The 16,647-nt window shown below is 36.0% G+C and overlaps 1 long non-coding RNA gene across 3 annotated transcripts; it reads left to right on the top strand.

Annotated features, from left to right (window-relative positions):
* The first annotated feature begins 9,561 nt into the window (after positions 1–9,561).
* On the top strand, positions 9,562–10,658 carry LOC113350135. 3 transcript variants are annotated; one of them, XR_003360648.1, is made up of 4 exons: positions 9,562–9,774; positions 10,044–10,059; positions 10,230–10,309; positions 10,579–10,658. It is a non-coding gene; the product is annotated as an uncharacterized LOC113350135 (long non-coding RNA). The 3 variants fall into 3 exon arrangements; XR_003360646.1 differs by lacking the exon at positions 10,044–10,059 and having other exon boundaries at positions 9,568–9,774; XR_003360647.1 differs by lacking the exon at positions 9,562–9,774 and having other exon boundaries at positions 10,048–10,103.
* The last annotated feature ends 5,989 nt before the right edge of the window (positions 10,659–16,647 follow it).

The raw sequence follows: 16,647 nt of genomic DNA, 5'->3' as shown, positions 1-16,647 counted from the left end.
TTAACTTAAGAATGGAATGTAGTTGAGCCCTAACAATCTCACACTGATCAAGGTACAGTCGCGTTCCTTACGCCTCTAGAACCACGCCGGATTCTGCGCACTTGATTCTATAGATGATCTCGCCCACAACTAAGAGTTTCTACAACCCAAAGTCGAAGACTTGATAAACCAATCTGTCTCACAGAGAAAAGTATATTGAATAGATAAATCTATCTCCCACAGATATACCTGTGAGTTTTGTTCCATCTTTTGATAAATCAAGGTGAACATGAACCAATTGATATACCAGACTTATATTCCCGAAAAAAAACCTAGAAATATCAATAACCTCACAATAATCTTAATCGTATGGTAGCGAAACAAGATATTGTGGAATCACAAGTGATGTGACAAAGATGTTTGTGACTACCATCTTGCCTATCGGAGATTAAATCTCGAGCAAATCTTAGAGAAGGTAGTACTTAATCACGATAGAAAACAACAAGATCAGAACACTCAACTACAGAGAAAATAGTTGGGTTTGGCTTCACAATCCCAATGAAGTCTTCAAGTCGTTAACCTACAGGTATTTAGAAAAACCTAAGGTTAAAGGAGAATCGAATATAGTCGCAACTAGTATCACACAGGAGGTGCAGAGTTATCCCTTATATAATCTTCAAATCAGGGTTTTCAATCAATGTTACCTTGGTAAAAAAAGCATTCAACATTCACCGTTAGATGAAAACCTGATTAGTTTCAAGATAATATCTTTCAACCATTAGATCGAACTTAGGTTGTTACACACAAATGAAAAGTGACTTCATTTAGATATGAGTAATCGTACCTAAACGTGTGCACCTTTGTTGGCTCAACAATAGTTAACCGAAGTTAGCCATATGAACACTTTCATATCAACCTTATTCATCTTAACCATAACTAGTTCAAATGACTCAAATAAAACTAGTTCTAGAGTTGTTCAATTGTTTATATTCTCACAGAAGTATACAAGACACAATTAAAGCAAAATCGATTTTGATTCGCTCGAATCAATTCATGAACATTATAGTCACGGTTTGCAAAAGATTGCATTCCTTATTATATAAATATATTAGTTCATGAACAAACCGATTTTATAACATAACCTACTCAAGTATGCAAACGGGTACGCATACCTAAGTAGCCGGACTTGGACTGTGTTCGCCAGTATGCAAACGGGTACGCATACTGTCGTACACTTCCAAAATTCAGTTGAATCCAGTACGCTACAGGTACACATACTATAGTACCCGGACTTCAACTAACTTCGCCAGTACGCGTACATGTACTCATACTCTAGCTCCCGGACTTTACCTGACCTCGCCAGTACACATACGAGTATGCATACTACATTCCGGTCTTGGACCAACACATATGCAAGTACGCATACTATGCATAAATTCAATTATGGTTAAGTGTTCTCAACTCCCATTTCAATCATTGAAACATTCTTAGAAGACGACAATTGCTGTGTCACACAAACTATTAGCTTCGAAGCAATTTTCAAGTGATCGAATGATCAGTACGAAACATTCCGAGTCTACATCAAATAACTGTTTCACACAAATCATGTAAGATGTAACAAGGCGATTTTCACATGATCATCTTTTGAATTTCATCAAGAATATAAGATGAACTTGGTTAAAGCGAAAGCTTACCAACACATATTTCGAGAAATATGTAAGCGAGTTAAAGTCAGCTCGAAATATCAAATGTGTATAATTGAAATCTATATAGCTATACGACTTTTGTCTCAGATGGGAGATAGAGTAGATATACTTTTGAGTGATAGATGATTTCAAGTCTCCACATACATTTTGTTGATGAAGTTCCACAAGCTCCCCTTAGTAGTTCTTCGTCTTTGATTGATGAATGTCGTGAAGTCTAATGCTCAACTATATCTATCCTAATCTGAAACTTATAAGTAGACTAGAAATCAAGACTTATAGTTTTGACAACTAAACTTGACAACAAATTTGAGATAGCAACGCTTGCGAGTTCGACCGAGCAGTGCTCTAACAATATCCCCCTTTGTAAATTTTAGTGACAAAACTATCAATAAATATGAAGTACAAAATAGATAAACTTTGTAGCTCTCAATCCAAATGCTTGATTTCCTTGGTTCTTCAACATTACTTGAAATCTTCGTCACTTCCAAGTACTCCAGTGATTTTGAATGTGTTCAACTCAGCATCATAGTTGTTGAAGATCAGTAGCTATAACAATGAGAAAAAAGTAGCTCCCAATCATTGTTATACAGTGTCATAGTTTATTACACAACATCAAAGTTCAATTGTATCACAACTTTGACAACAATACTATGGTTATATGTATCACTTCCCCTTAGTCAATACTTCATCTCACATTAAAACCACTCCCCCTTACACAATGATCCGTAAACCATATGTATTTGTAGTGTGAACTACACATTAATTCTCCCCCTTTTTGTCAGTATAAATTGGCAAAGGTACGAAAACTAGTGGGATCATAATGAAATTCTCATATAGATACTTCATGACTAAAAGAGAACATATCAACTTTGTTTCGATGATTTCACATAGTCAAAACTTATTGTATTCATCAAGGAGTTTATAAAGATACAAGAAAACTCCTACAATATTCCACAGCACACTCCCCACAAAGATTTGGAAATTAAGCACAAGTTCAATTAAAAACTCTCCCCCATAAAATGTCATTCCCGAAAGAACAAAAACAGCAACCTTACTTTCACAAGAAAAGAAGGATTTCTTTTGACATTAAAAAACTATATAAAACACGAATTTGTATCCAAAATACTCAATTAAATTAACCACAAGAGAACCCATGATTAATTTGATCGGAAATGCTCAACATAAGAAAAATTACGGAACCACACAGTACTTTCACATAGAAGTGGATTAGGGTAAGACCAATACTGCAGAATATTCAAAGATTCATTCTATTTTTCATCAATATTTGAATAAAGACATATGAAAAGGCGAGGGTACCCAAATATACCTCAAGCTAAAACTTTGCTTACCTATAAGTCCTTTCTCCGAAAGTGATTGTCTATGGACTGAGTCGAGACAATACAACTAATCGTTTCACACTTCGTGTGATTGTCTATGGATATGAGATCGAGACAATACAACAACGAAGTACGTTACTTGATAAAAAGGTTCGGACTTAACCAAACACAATAGGATTCACTTATCCAGTAAATAGGAATTAACGTTTGTGTAATTTACTTTAATTATAATAAAACAATTATAATGCGGAAATATAAAGTAAATGACACAGCAAGATTTTGTTAACGAGGAAACCGCAAGTGCAAAAAAAAACCCGGGACCTTGTCCGGAATTGAATACTCTCAGAATTAAGCCGCTGCCCAAAATCTAAACCAACTTCGTATAATTGAGACCAAGCAACTAAACTTATAGTTCACCTAGTTCCGTCTATATTCCCACGCCTCCAACTTATAAATAAGTCACGTACTTGGATCAATTCCTTTGGTTTGTATTCCAAACAGTAAAGGAACAACAAATATGTTTGGTATCAAATCTCTTCAACCAAGTGATATGAGTCAAACAAAGGCTCTACCGTTTATCTTAACATAAACTCCTTCATTCAGGTCCTTAGGTCTATCTTATGTTCAATTACCGAAGTAATCGTTTAAGATTAAGCCAACAACACTCTTAATCCAAAGAATTGTGTTGATGTCGATCTACTCAATTAATCAATCCAATCTACCACAAGGATAAACCGATTATTAATTGGATCCTCTTTTACCGAAACAAGTATTGTGCACACCAAAGATTATGAACTCACAAATCAGAAATCTTCAATATCTTCTTCGTCTTCAATTCTTCTTAGATCTTCAATATAAACCTGCAAACAATCATTTGAATCTCTTGTGATCAATCACGCACATAACGGAGTCTGTTAACAATGGATTATCACAAGATCGTCTTTAGAACTAACAACAGTCTAAAGATCCCGTCGAAACTCTGAACTAGTTTGATTGAATCTTATATCAGAAGAGAAGATTCTCAAGCATAAAAAAAATAGGTGCAATCAGATTTCAACCACCGTTAGTCAATCAAATCATTCGAAAATAAAATATAAACCGCAATTATCTAGTTTCCCACCAAAGCTTCTCAATCCCAAAGAAGACTTTAAACTGAGCGGTCGTAAGAGATTTCGCCTAATTAGGTTACTCTCCTCTCCGAATAGGCGGCTACACCAATAACAACAACAAAGAGGAAGTCTGTTGTTACGAAGGATTAGTTTGCTAGAAAAGCAAACTTCAAGTATTTATAGAAAAGGAAGTTTGGACACCAAGGAATTTCCAAAACCGAAAATATTCACAAGATATTCATTAAAGCACAAATTCGGTTTCCATAATTCCTGGAAATGCTCTGTCCAAAAATAATGATCGAAATCTCTCGGAAAATCTAATTAGTAAATCCATTTAATTAGAATAATTTTGGTTGCAAAAATCCCAAGTATTCTGTAAATTTTGTTGTGCTCCTACTCGCATTATTTACTAATGCAGGGATTGCTGAGTATTTATCCTATGATGTGTTCCCAGCCAAACTCTTAATATTGACATGATATGATAATTTATGTTCACTCTCAGCGGAGTAGCATGAATTTCCCGAACGTCAGAATTAAGATGTGCATGAAGGTATTCAATCAGAGGCGCGCAAGTTGCGCCAGTGAGACCAAAGCTGCGCTGCTCTCCATCAACGTGCAAAATTTACAAAATCGATTAATTTTGTGTCAATTCACAAAATTCAATTTTTTTGACATAATTTTGTCGATTTACAAAAATCAGGTTTTTGTCCTAAAATGGAGCTTGGATTATGTCTCGATCCTTATTGGTCGAGATTAAACCTAGACAAGCTAGGAAACCGGTCCATCATAGAGCTCGAATGAGTAAAATTCTACCAAAAGTTGGAAAATAGGAATAGAGGAAAACTGTGATCAAATTGGGCAGTATCACACTTAGCCGGTCGGTATGCCCTAAATGGCACCGTCCACCACCGAGCGTCCTTGCCCCATATTGTTGCCCGTCATCCCCTCTTTCCCACCGACCAATCAAATTTCTTTAAATCTGCGAGCTCTGCTTTTAAAAAAAAGATGGGAGTAGGATGGTCGACGCGTTTAATTTCTTAAGTAAATATATCTTGGCCGCCCAAGTTAGTCGCATACTAATCACGACCACACGACTTGGAAATCTCCATTACCTAACCCTAGCTCTTGCAAACTCGGTAAACAAGGTACCTATATGACAACCGTCCGTCCACCTATTACCTCGACCATTCCTATCGCTTCTAGACTACCTGCTTCTACTCCAAATTTTTAGCCTGCTTCTTATATATAAGAAAACTAATATATACCGCCTAAGTCAGTCGTGGAACGATCACGACTACACGACTTGGCGGTCGATTTAGCGAGCTTGGCCCTCTCCTAATAAGACCAAGCAGTCTCCATGATGCTCACCTGTGGACCCTCTATTATTTAAGCCAATCAGATCTCTCCCAGCCTACTTGCTTTGTTTACAATTGCTATCCAAAGTAGGCTAGTAGAACGGTTTAAAAAGTGTCTTAATTAGGTCAAGACTGCCCATGACAGTCTTAAAATTATCACGCCCATCAAACTTAGCCGGCTTAGATCCAATTTTAGGCGGCCAATGGGGTGCCATAGTTGTTGTCAGATGCTCTTCTTCCTCATGGACCAATCACGTTGTCTTTAGCCGACTGGATTGGCTACCAAACGGCCAGCCAAAAAGGGCCGTTCATTCCTTTTTAAGACCGTGAAATACGCGACTGACTCGAGCAGGCTCCATATAGCGATGCTTTACATGCATCCATTATTTTTGAGATGCTTGCTTAAAAGCGATGCTTTACATGCATCGATTACAAACGATATTTTATGAATATCGATTTCATGAATAATTTGATTATTTATTTAACCTAAAAGCACCATATGCTATTTTTTTAACGCTGACTCACGGCAAGTCTCATTCATACGATTTGACTTGTCACTTAGGATCACCTGCCGCCTAGCTTGCGCGTGATTGGTCGAAATAATTAGGTCTTGCAAGCAAGACCCACTCAGCAACTACCATGTAGGATTTGTTACATTCTTCATGTAACTTGGTCCATATTTTCTACAAAAATACTCGAGACATCAAACATGTCACAAACTAGGGGATGTTCATCAGGGTATTGGTCTGACGGTTTACAGCGTGCGGCGTGCAACACGCCCATTATGAGAAAGTGTCAGGAAAAGCGGACAGTTGGTGAAAGTGGAGAAGTAGTGGATGTTAAACCGACCAGTCTTCTCTTCACAATAGGGATATGGTTCTCACCATTTTTACACGATCCCCACTTCTCCATCACTCAACTACTTTCACTTCCTATGAGATTAGGGTGTTTATTATGACTTATCATTGCAAGTATCCAGACAATACAAAGAACTTACAGCTTCCATTTTACAAGCAAGTTCCATTTTCTGAAACGAGTCATAAACAACTGCACCTTACAGAATTCATCATTCTAATCTCAACACTTTCTATGCTTCCCCCCTTAAGGCCAACCCTTCTCCTTCATTTTGTGACCGAAGCAAAACTGGAACGACCATTTTTTGATTTAGGTCAGAATTGTACAAATTAATCTCTCGAATCTAAAGTACTTATGTGCAGTACATTTGTTTAGGTTCTAGACTCGTTTCTCATCGACACACCCAACTTACCTTTTTCAGTAGAATCAGTTTTTACCCTACTACAATGGGATTAAGTTGTGAGAATAAAAACAGAAGCAGAATTTTTGAAGCACCAAATGATAACGAAATAACAGTTTAACAAATGAAAAGGAGTTCAACAAAACATTAAGTACCCCCCCCCCCCCCCCCCGGCTTGGGTGCGCCCAGATAATGTGACAAAAATCAACTAATCCCTCCGTCCCTATTATATAGGCGGAGAAGTTAAAATCACGTAGAATAAGAAATTATTTGGTTTTCATAAATTTTCATGTTTTTTCCTGTTTTTACCCTTTGTCTTATTCTCAATACAATATAAATAATGTTATATGGGTCAAAAGATATCTTAAAATTAGAATTCCATCTATTTAGTGGAATTAGGAAAATCCAATATTCCGCCTATATAATAGGGACAGAAGGAGTAATATCCAAAAAGAAATACGAGGTGAGAACACTGAAGCAAAAGGGAAAAAAAACCTAGCGTTTTTAGGGGCCACTCAAAAGGAATTAGGGGCCAACAATAAAACAAAAAAGGTCACCCAGTCCTAAATTGTGTTCACCCCTTATCTCCCATATTTCGTAATGACAAAATTACTCTTCAATATTCGGTAGTTTGAGCAGGATTCGGGTGATAAAAAACTTTGAGGGATTTTTTTTTTCTTGCTTTTTGGAACTTTGGTACAACCATAATCGGTAGTAAAGTGTGTTACTTTAACTTCCGAATGTATATTGGTCCCAAAATGAGATTTTTCCAAAATCCTTTAATTTTCGACTTTGGTACAACCATAATCGGTAGTAAAGTGTGTTACTTTAACTTCCGAATGTATATTTGCCCCAAAATGATATTTTGCCAAAATCCTTGAATTTTCGAACTTTGGTACAACCATAATCGGTAGTAAATTGTGTTACTTTAGCCTCCGAATATATTCATTTTTTGAATCTTAGTACTACCATAATCGGTAGTAAATTTAACTTCCGAATGTATATTGTCCCCAAAATGAGATTTTTCCAAAATCCTAAAATTTTCGAACTTTGGTACTACCATAACCGGTAGTAAAGTGTGTTACTTTAACCTCCGAATATACTAAATTTTCAAATTTTAGCACTACCATAATCGGTAGTAAACTTAACTTCCGAACGTATATTGGCCCCAAAGTGAGATTTTGCCAAAATCCTAAAATTTTCGAACTTTGGTACTACCATAATCGGTAGTAAAGTGTGTTACTTTAACCTCCGAATATACTCAATTTTCGAACTTTTAGCACTACCATAATCGGTAGTAAATTTGATCTCCGAATGTATATTGGCCCCAAAATGTGATTTTGCAAAATCTTAAAATTTTCGAATTTTGGTACTACCATAATCGGTAGTAAAGTGTGTTACTTTAACCTCCGAATATATTCAATTTTCGAATATTAGTACTACCATAATCGGTAGTAAATTTGACTTCCGAATGTATACTGGCCCCAAAATATGATTTTACCAAAATCCTAAAATTTTCGAACTTTGGTACCACCATAATCGGTAGTAAAGTGTGTTACTTTAACCTCCGAATATACTAAATTTTCGAATTTTAGTACTACCATAATCGGAAGTGAATTGTGTTAATAAGTGATGCTTATTATCTGCCGATTGTGTTCATGGCCTCAAATTCAAATTTTCAAAACTTAACAAAAGTTTCAAAATTTTCTACTTTCACAATCGGTAGTTAATGGTGTTCACTATCTATCGATTGTGCGTAACTTTTTGTACAGAGAAATTTAATTTTTAGAATCAAGAATAATCGGTAGATATCGATCAATTTACCTACCGATTATGGTTGATGTTCTTAAGAAACGAAGAACATCAACCATAATCGGTAGGTAAAGTAGATTATTATCTACCGATTATGTTTCTGCTAGTATAAATCCAAGAACATCAACCATAATCGGTAGGTAAAATAGATAGTTATCTACCGATTATGTTTTTGTTACTGTAAATCCAAGAAAATTTTCGGATCAAATTTTTGATTTCAAGTAATCAAATCCTAATTTTGAATCACAACTACTATCATCTATTCGTTTTGTTTGTTGAACTCCTTTTTTTTTGATGTTCTAAGTTTCAACTTTAAGGTTAATGAATTTTGGGTTTTAATTTTAAACAATCAATCATAACATTTGTTTGATCGATGATCTTTGTTTTCAATCAAAATTAAAATGATGGAAAAAAATTTCAATGGGTGGAAAAGAGAAGAAGAAGTGGAATGATATGATTATGAAAATAAAGGATATAGGTTTAGATTTAGTATAAAGTTAAAGGGCAATATAGACAATTTTTTATTTTTAAGACATCCCTTAACCTCCTTTAATGGATGGGAATAAAAAAATAACCCCTAATTCCTTTTGAGTGGCCCCTAAAAACGCTAGGAAAAAAAATAGGAACTTCTTTATTGTTTGATCCACTGGTTAAGTGGTACAGAATTAGAGCTGGCAAACAAGCCAAAACCCGCGGGTTTGCCCGGCCCGACCCGTGAAAAACCCGCACCCGGCTCGGCTGGTGTCTAAACAAGCCGGGTTAGGGTTGGAGAAATGCCGGCTTGTGAGTAAACGGGTTAACCCGTCCCGGCCCGTAAATCCGCGGGTTCAGCCCGTTAACCCGTCTACAATACCTAATTACTAATTTTTATTTAATCCTGACCGTCAGATTATCTAGGGTTAATCCTATCCCTAGGTTTAAGGTATAAAAAGTTAAACCTAAAACTAACTAAAGAGATATCGTTCTCTTTCCTTCTCTTTTTTTTCTTCTGCTCCTTCTCTTATTCTCTGCGTTCTTCGGCTGGTAATTTTTGATGTTCTTTTTTTTTTTGTGCACAGGTAATTTGCAGCCATTAAAAGACTAGCTAGTTGTCTAAACAATAAGAAATTGAAGATATTTGAAACGGATCCTTTTGATTATGAAAGTATTATCAACACTTTGAAAGATTGTTCTGCTTTGTTCTACACTTTCGAAACTCCTCAAGAACAACCCATCTTTGATGTATGTACTACTTAATTTTCTGTCTACTTAATTTTTATTTTTGATTTACTTTTTTTTTTCTCCTCCTTATTGTAGCTGGCAATAGGTTTGGGTAAGAACTTTAGCTAACCCTATGCTTTTTTGTTTTTATTTTGTTGTTGTTCGGTTTCTCCTTGACCCTCTTCTCTAAAAGCATCATCCTAGATTTGATTTATTTTTTATCCCTAATCTGAGTTTTCTATCGATTCAATTTTCCGTTGATTTCTCTTTGGTTTTTCTTTATACTCCAGGACATGGATTTGCTAGGTATTGCTTGCTGCAAAGAATGTGATTTTATCTATCTAAATCAAGTACTGGATTTTTGTTTTAGTGAAGATGTTTTTCTAATCATGTTTTTTATTTGAGATGCTATGCATGTATTGTGGTATCTATAAATTTTTGAGATTGGGCTTAATGGTGATAAGACTTGATGTCAGAATCATGGGATGTTATTGACGGGAGATCACAGATTGAACAAAAGAGGATGTCTGTGATACGCGATGGTGAATTGGTACAGGTAAATTATAATTTTGGTGAATCAGTTTGATAACTTTCAACAATTGCGTTTTGAGAGGTTAGAGAAATATATAAATGAAAGTAAACATATTTAGTTTCACGGAATCAATACTGTTTCAGTACCAGAGCAGTAACAAGTCCATTGTTGTATGATTATTGTAATGGGATTTACGCTATTTTTACATTTTCTAATGAACTTCCTTATTTCAATTGCTTAATTAATTAGATGTCTGATGATCTTCATTTTGATTTCTTGCTTTTTTTTTTCAGGAGTTTATGGATGAAATTGAGGTTAGAGCTGCTCATAACGTATTAGAAGCTTGTGCCCAGACAGATACGATGGAGAAGGTTATATTCACATCATCTGTAACAACAGTTATTTGGGGAGAAGACCATAAATCCACCACCGCCGACAAAGAACTCTCTGAAAGGAATTGGAGTGATGTCAAGCCGGGTAACCCGTGAACCCGCAAGCTTTACCCGTTACGGGCGCGGGTTGAAGAAATGACCACCCGTGAAGAATATCGACCCGCAGGTTTTGACCCGTGTTAACCCGAACCCGTGTAACCCGTAACAAGCCAGCCCCGACCCGCCCGTTTGCCAGCTCTATACAGAATCATCAAATACAACTTCACAAGAAGGGCTATTATCACCAGCTCTCTTTTCGCCAGCAATTACTTCCCCAACTTCAGTAGGAACTTCAATCTCACTAGTTCCAGCATCCTCAGTATATCATTTTCCTTCATCAACATTCTCCTCGCGAAATATATCATCGTCAGTATCCTCACCGTCGTCATAACCCTCACCATGAATATCTCCATCCTCAGTATCTTATTCGTCTCACTCATCTTCAAGAATTTCTTCACCCTCTTTCTCTTTATCAGGGAAATCTAACTCCTCTCGAGGTAAGCCATGCTTCTTGCAGAGAGAATCAACGAACTTTTGGCACATCTCGTTCATAGTTTTTTGGGTTTTCTTCGCCAACTTCCTTGTACTAGCCTCAAGATTATTCAAGTACTCATTAAGTTTCTCCACATCATCATTGCGAGAAATTAGTTGATTCGTATAGTCATCCCTCTCGCGTTGAGCATTCTCAAGATGTTCCCTTAGTTGTACTTCAGTGGCTGCAATTCTGCAAAAATAACAACAAGGATCAGATATAAAGTCAGTTAGATAACAAGGCAGAGGAAGAAGCAGAGGTGGCTATGATGGCTACCTTTCTTCTTCAAAATGGTCAATTTTAAAGTCTCTTCAATATCTTCCTTTAGACTCGTCAATCTCGTAGTCTCCAACTTCGCATTATCAACCCGATGAAGAGCTTTATCAAAGTTTTCACTAGACTTTCCTTTTTGACGAGTAAGAATCTTGTCCTTTTTATCTAAACATGTTGTGACAAATTGATTATCTCTTTCTAGATGAGCATTATCCAACTTTAAATAAATATTGTCTTCTTGAATATCTCGTAGTCTTTCTTCAGTTTTGTCTTTCTTTTTGATAATCTTTTTCTTCTCGCGAGTCCATTCATCTTTCTCGTGTTCCAAGTGCTTGATCTGGATTTGTAAGAGCGATTAAGTCTTTTAAGGGTTTCAAAAACCTGATTTATCTTAGCATACTCGTGAGCAAAATCAACTTTTTTCTCATTCAAATGTTGGTTCATCTTAATCAGATTCGCCTTTTCCACATCTAAATGTTCATTTAACTCGTCAACATTTTTCAATTGGTTGATCAAATGATCCATTTGATTTCCAAGCTTATCTATCTAGGTCTTCAACTTCACATTCTCGACACGAGCATCTTCAGCTGCGAATTGATGAGTCTTGGATTTCATCTCTCGTTTGATGCAACAAGATTTAGGGGAACGGTATAAGAATCAAATGACAAATGAAATTAAAATCATAAAACATAGAGGAGTAGAATTCTTACCACGAAGTTCCTCATTAAGACAACGAAGATTATCCGCTATCGACTTTTCAGTAGCCAGATTTTTCTCCAATTGAGATATCTTTATCTTTGATTGCTTCCATTTGCGTCGGAATCGACGAAACTCCTCCAATTGAACAAGATGGCGATGAATCGCCTGCCAAACGATGGAAGACATTGGCAAAATTTAAAAAGATCAATCAGAAAAATATTAAAAAAGAAGTAATAGATCATACCAGCATCATCAATCCCGCATGTTGCCCTTGAGTTAAAGTCAAAGAAGTCTCGACCATCGAGTCAGGTTCCTCGCACAAAAATGATTGACAACACATCTTCGTCATTGCATAATTTAGAGCTTCTCCAATGGTGCTGGTGTGTTTCCTAGGTGGTAACATAAATAAGACATCCTCATTCCAATTTTTCCTTAAGTTTAGGGTGGAAAAACAATTCATCTGCAATGATTTTGTTTGTGATTTTTTATGGAATAAATGTAAATTTTATTTTTAGTGATTTTTAGATTTATTAGAGCTATAAATGGTTATTTAATATATTGGAATTAATTTAGGTAAGCAAATGCTTACTAGGATAGCTTGACATTGTCAAGGTGAATGTATAAAACTAGACATTTACCTTGAAAATTTCTAACAAAAATTAAGACACGTCATCTTCACATTGATTTAACAAGTTGGGGTTGGAGAAGATTTTAGGGAAAATGAACGTCTATCCTATGTGGACTTACACATTTATCTTCACAATATAATAGGAATTAACTTTTGTGTAATTTATTTTAAATTATAATACCAACAATTATAATTGCGGAAAATAAAAGTAAATGACACAGCAAGATTTTGTTAACGAGGAAACCGAAAATGCAGAAAAACCTCGGGACCTTGTCCAGAACTGAATACTCTCAGGATTAAGCCGCTATACAAAATCAAACTAACTTCTTATAGTTGAGACCAAGTAACTAAACCTATAGTTCACCCAGTATTGTCTGTATTCCCACGCCTCCAACTTATGAATAAGTCACATACTTGGAACAATTCCTTTGGTTCGTATTCCAAACAGTAAAGGAACAACAAATCTGTTTGGTGGCAATTCTTTTCAACCAAGTGATGCGAGTTCGACAAAGACTCTTCTGTTTATCTCAATAAACTCCTTCGTCAGGTTCTTAGATCTATCTTATTCTCAACTACCAAAGGTAATTGTTAAGATTTTACAATCAATACTTTTAATCACAAAGAATTGTATTGATGCCGATCTACACAACTAATCAATCTAATCTACCACAAGGATAAACCGACTATAGGTGGATCCTCTATACGGAAACAAGTATTGTGCACACCAAAGATTATGAACCCCAAATCATACATCTTCAATATCTTCTTTATCTACAAATCTTCTTAGATCTTCAATAAACGCCTGCACACAACAGCTTGAATCTCTTGTGATCAATCACGCACAGAACGGAGTCTGTTAACAATGGATTATCACAAGACGTCTTTAGATCTACAAACAATCTAAAGATCCCTGTCGAAACTTCGATCTAGTTTGAGTGAATCTTATATCAGAAGAGAGGATTCTCAAGCATAAACAAACTAGGTGCAATCAAAGTTCAACCACCGTTAGTCAATTAAATCAATCGAAAACACAAGATAAACCGCAATTATCTAGTTTCCCACCAACGATACTAATAGAGCTTCTCAATCCTAAAGAAGACTTTAAACTGAGAGGCCGTAAGAGATGTCGCCTAATTAGGTTAGTCTCCTCTCCGAATAGGCGGCTTCACCAGTAACAATACAACCGAGGAAGTTTGATGTCACGAAGGATTAGTTTACTGGTGGATTTCAAATAGTTATTGTAGTAATAGTGGTAAAACTGGGTCTTTTCAGACTTGTGAAGAAAACAATTGTTTTTAGATTTAATTTAAAAAAGAAAATAAATAAAATAATTCAGTTTTAGAGAAAATTACCAAGACTAGGATTCCACCATTGACCAAATAAATAGTAAACTCTAAATAGTTTTTATGCAATTCTATCTTTAAAATCAATTCTAATATTTGCCTCAAATATGTTTTTGAAGTAATAATTGTAATCAAAAAGTATAAAACATCAAAAGTTATTAAAACCCAGCATGCTTCATCAAATTAATTCACAACTATTCAATAAAAACTAATATTTCAATTTCAATTCCATGCAAATAATCAAATAATAATATTGCAAATAAATAGTAAAATTAGAATTATACCAATTAATGTGGAACAATGGCTTCCTCCGTCGCCTTGGCTAATGGGTTTAGCTCCTCATCCCAAAAACACACTCACAAGATGTATCCATGGATTAATAGGTGTTTTTATTGATGTAAATAATGTAGAATTGAAGTTTGTAACGCTTTAATAGTGTTACAGTGTCACTGTTACAAAAGGGAAAGAGCTGAAAATTAAACGATACTTTTCTGTTGTTGTAAAACAACGACACTCGTTTCTGGTTTTAAGACTGTTGAAGAACGACTTCCTTAGCAGGTCTGTTCTTCCTCTTCTTCTTCCTCCTCGAACAGCAGCAGCAGCAGCACTGTAACTCTCTGTAATCGCTTCTCCTCGGCTCTCCTGGATTCTAAGCTCTCTCCTCAGGTTTTCTAACCCTTCTATGATGAAAACACGGCTATTTATAGCTATCCAACTCCCTAGAAACTCGATCAAATCCGAGAATAATCTCATTATTCTTCTCGGGCAGTTTGGAGAAAAATCACTTTCCTGTTGATTCACGTGGTTCTGTTGGCTATTCTCTCGTATCCAAACTATTCTCTGACTTGGAATGAACTGAATTGGTATATATCCACGCAAGAATATCCCATAAATCTCTCTGACCAATCCCAAACCCTAAACAGAGAAGCCGTATCCTGTTGGGACTTTGATCAATTATTCCGACTTATCCAGCCCAATTGGATGGGTCTGGACGATTGCATTAGGCCTGTTATGTCTTCTAGAGTCTGTAGGTACCAAATACACCCGTTTAATCTCCTCAGAACTCGCTAAGAATTCAACTCCAAAACTGTTGTCGCTGCAGCCAATTCTTCCCGCCAATTTCTGTTTTGAATTTTGAAGATGACCTCCCCCTATCCAGTTCCGGTGTCCCTTTAGTACATGCCCTGAAATGGGGTGACCCTTATCCAAATTAGGAGTGCCTTTAGCAATTCTTCTGGGATGTTTTCTGCACTTTTTCAGGGTTCCTCCAAGGTATTTCTGGTAGTTATCAACGGAGATCCAAATGCCGCATTTTTAGCCAATTTCGCCACAAAGCCTCATTCTTCCAAAAACACCTACAAATAAATAAAATAACCAAATAAGTACGATATCGAGCACTAACAATATATACAAATGATCTATAATAGACACATAAATGCGTCTATCAAATACCCCCAAACTTATTATTTGCTAGTCCCGAGCAAATCAAAACTACAAAATAAAATCCTAACTCACTTTCGTAGGCATCGTCGATTGCATTTAGCGTATGCAGTAAGCCTTTAAACCCCTAGGTGTCCCTAGTGGCCGAGTTATAGTCTCGGGAGGGCTTACTAGAGATATACCCACAAAACCTTTATACTCCAAACCCTAGCTATCTACGCAGAACCTTGGAAAACACTAAAGAATCTCCTTGGTTGGCATACTTATTGACTACAGGAGGAAGTACCCTGATGCGAAATTCCAATTGATGTACACGAGTTTGCACTCAAGCATACTAAAATTCATATAAAGTGACAGAGCTCTACTCAGATAGTCGCACTATGGACATCAATATCCGGAGTCAAAACTAATCACATGGATAGATTAAGAGATGGATATAGAAAAACGTAGATGGTTTTGATGTTTAATAAGTGAACGGAGTTTCCCATATCTGTCTGAAGGCCTCCGCCAAAATGAACCTATCATAATGGATTGAGATATTAGTCTGACTAATATCAACACACTGGCATATACAAGGGAACCAGTGGTCGATAACCTAACTCTAGGTCAACACAACTGGCGTATACAAGGGTACCAGTGGTCGACTTTATTGAATTTATTCATTTTGGTCAAATGGTCTGGTCCCAATTTTTTTTTCAACTTTTTGGTAACTACCATTTTTTTTTTTTTTTGGTTTTTGTATCTCAATCACTCTAATTCACCATAGCATTAGTAACAACTTGAATCATGAGCCCCACCAAATCACTTAGAAACATAGTTTAAAAACAAAATAAAATAAAAATAGAAGTGAAAAGGACTCAACGAGATATGGTGAAACTATCATGTTATTTATAACACCTGAGATCTGTGCTTTTATGAATAGACTCTTATAGATGTTTCCATCTAGTCAGATTGGTTCCTCAACTCCTAAAACCAAAATGCTTCCATCCACTTAGATTGGTTAGTGCTATTCTTAA

This window comes from Papaver somniferum, chromosome 2 (genome assembly GCF_003573695.1).
Source record: "Papaver somniferum cultivar HN1 chromosome 2, ASM357369v1, whole genome shotgun sequence".
NCBI lineage: Eukaryota > Viridiplantae > Streptophyta > Magnoliopsida > Ranunculales > Papaveraceae > Papaver > Papaver somniferum.
This window is presented reverse-complemented; position numbering and strand designations above follow the sequence as displayed.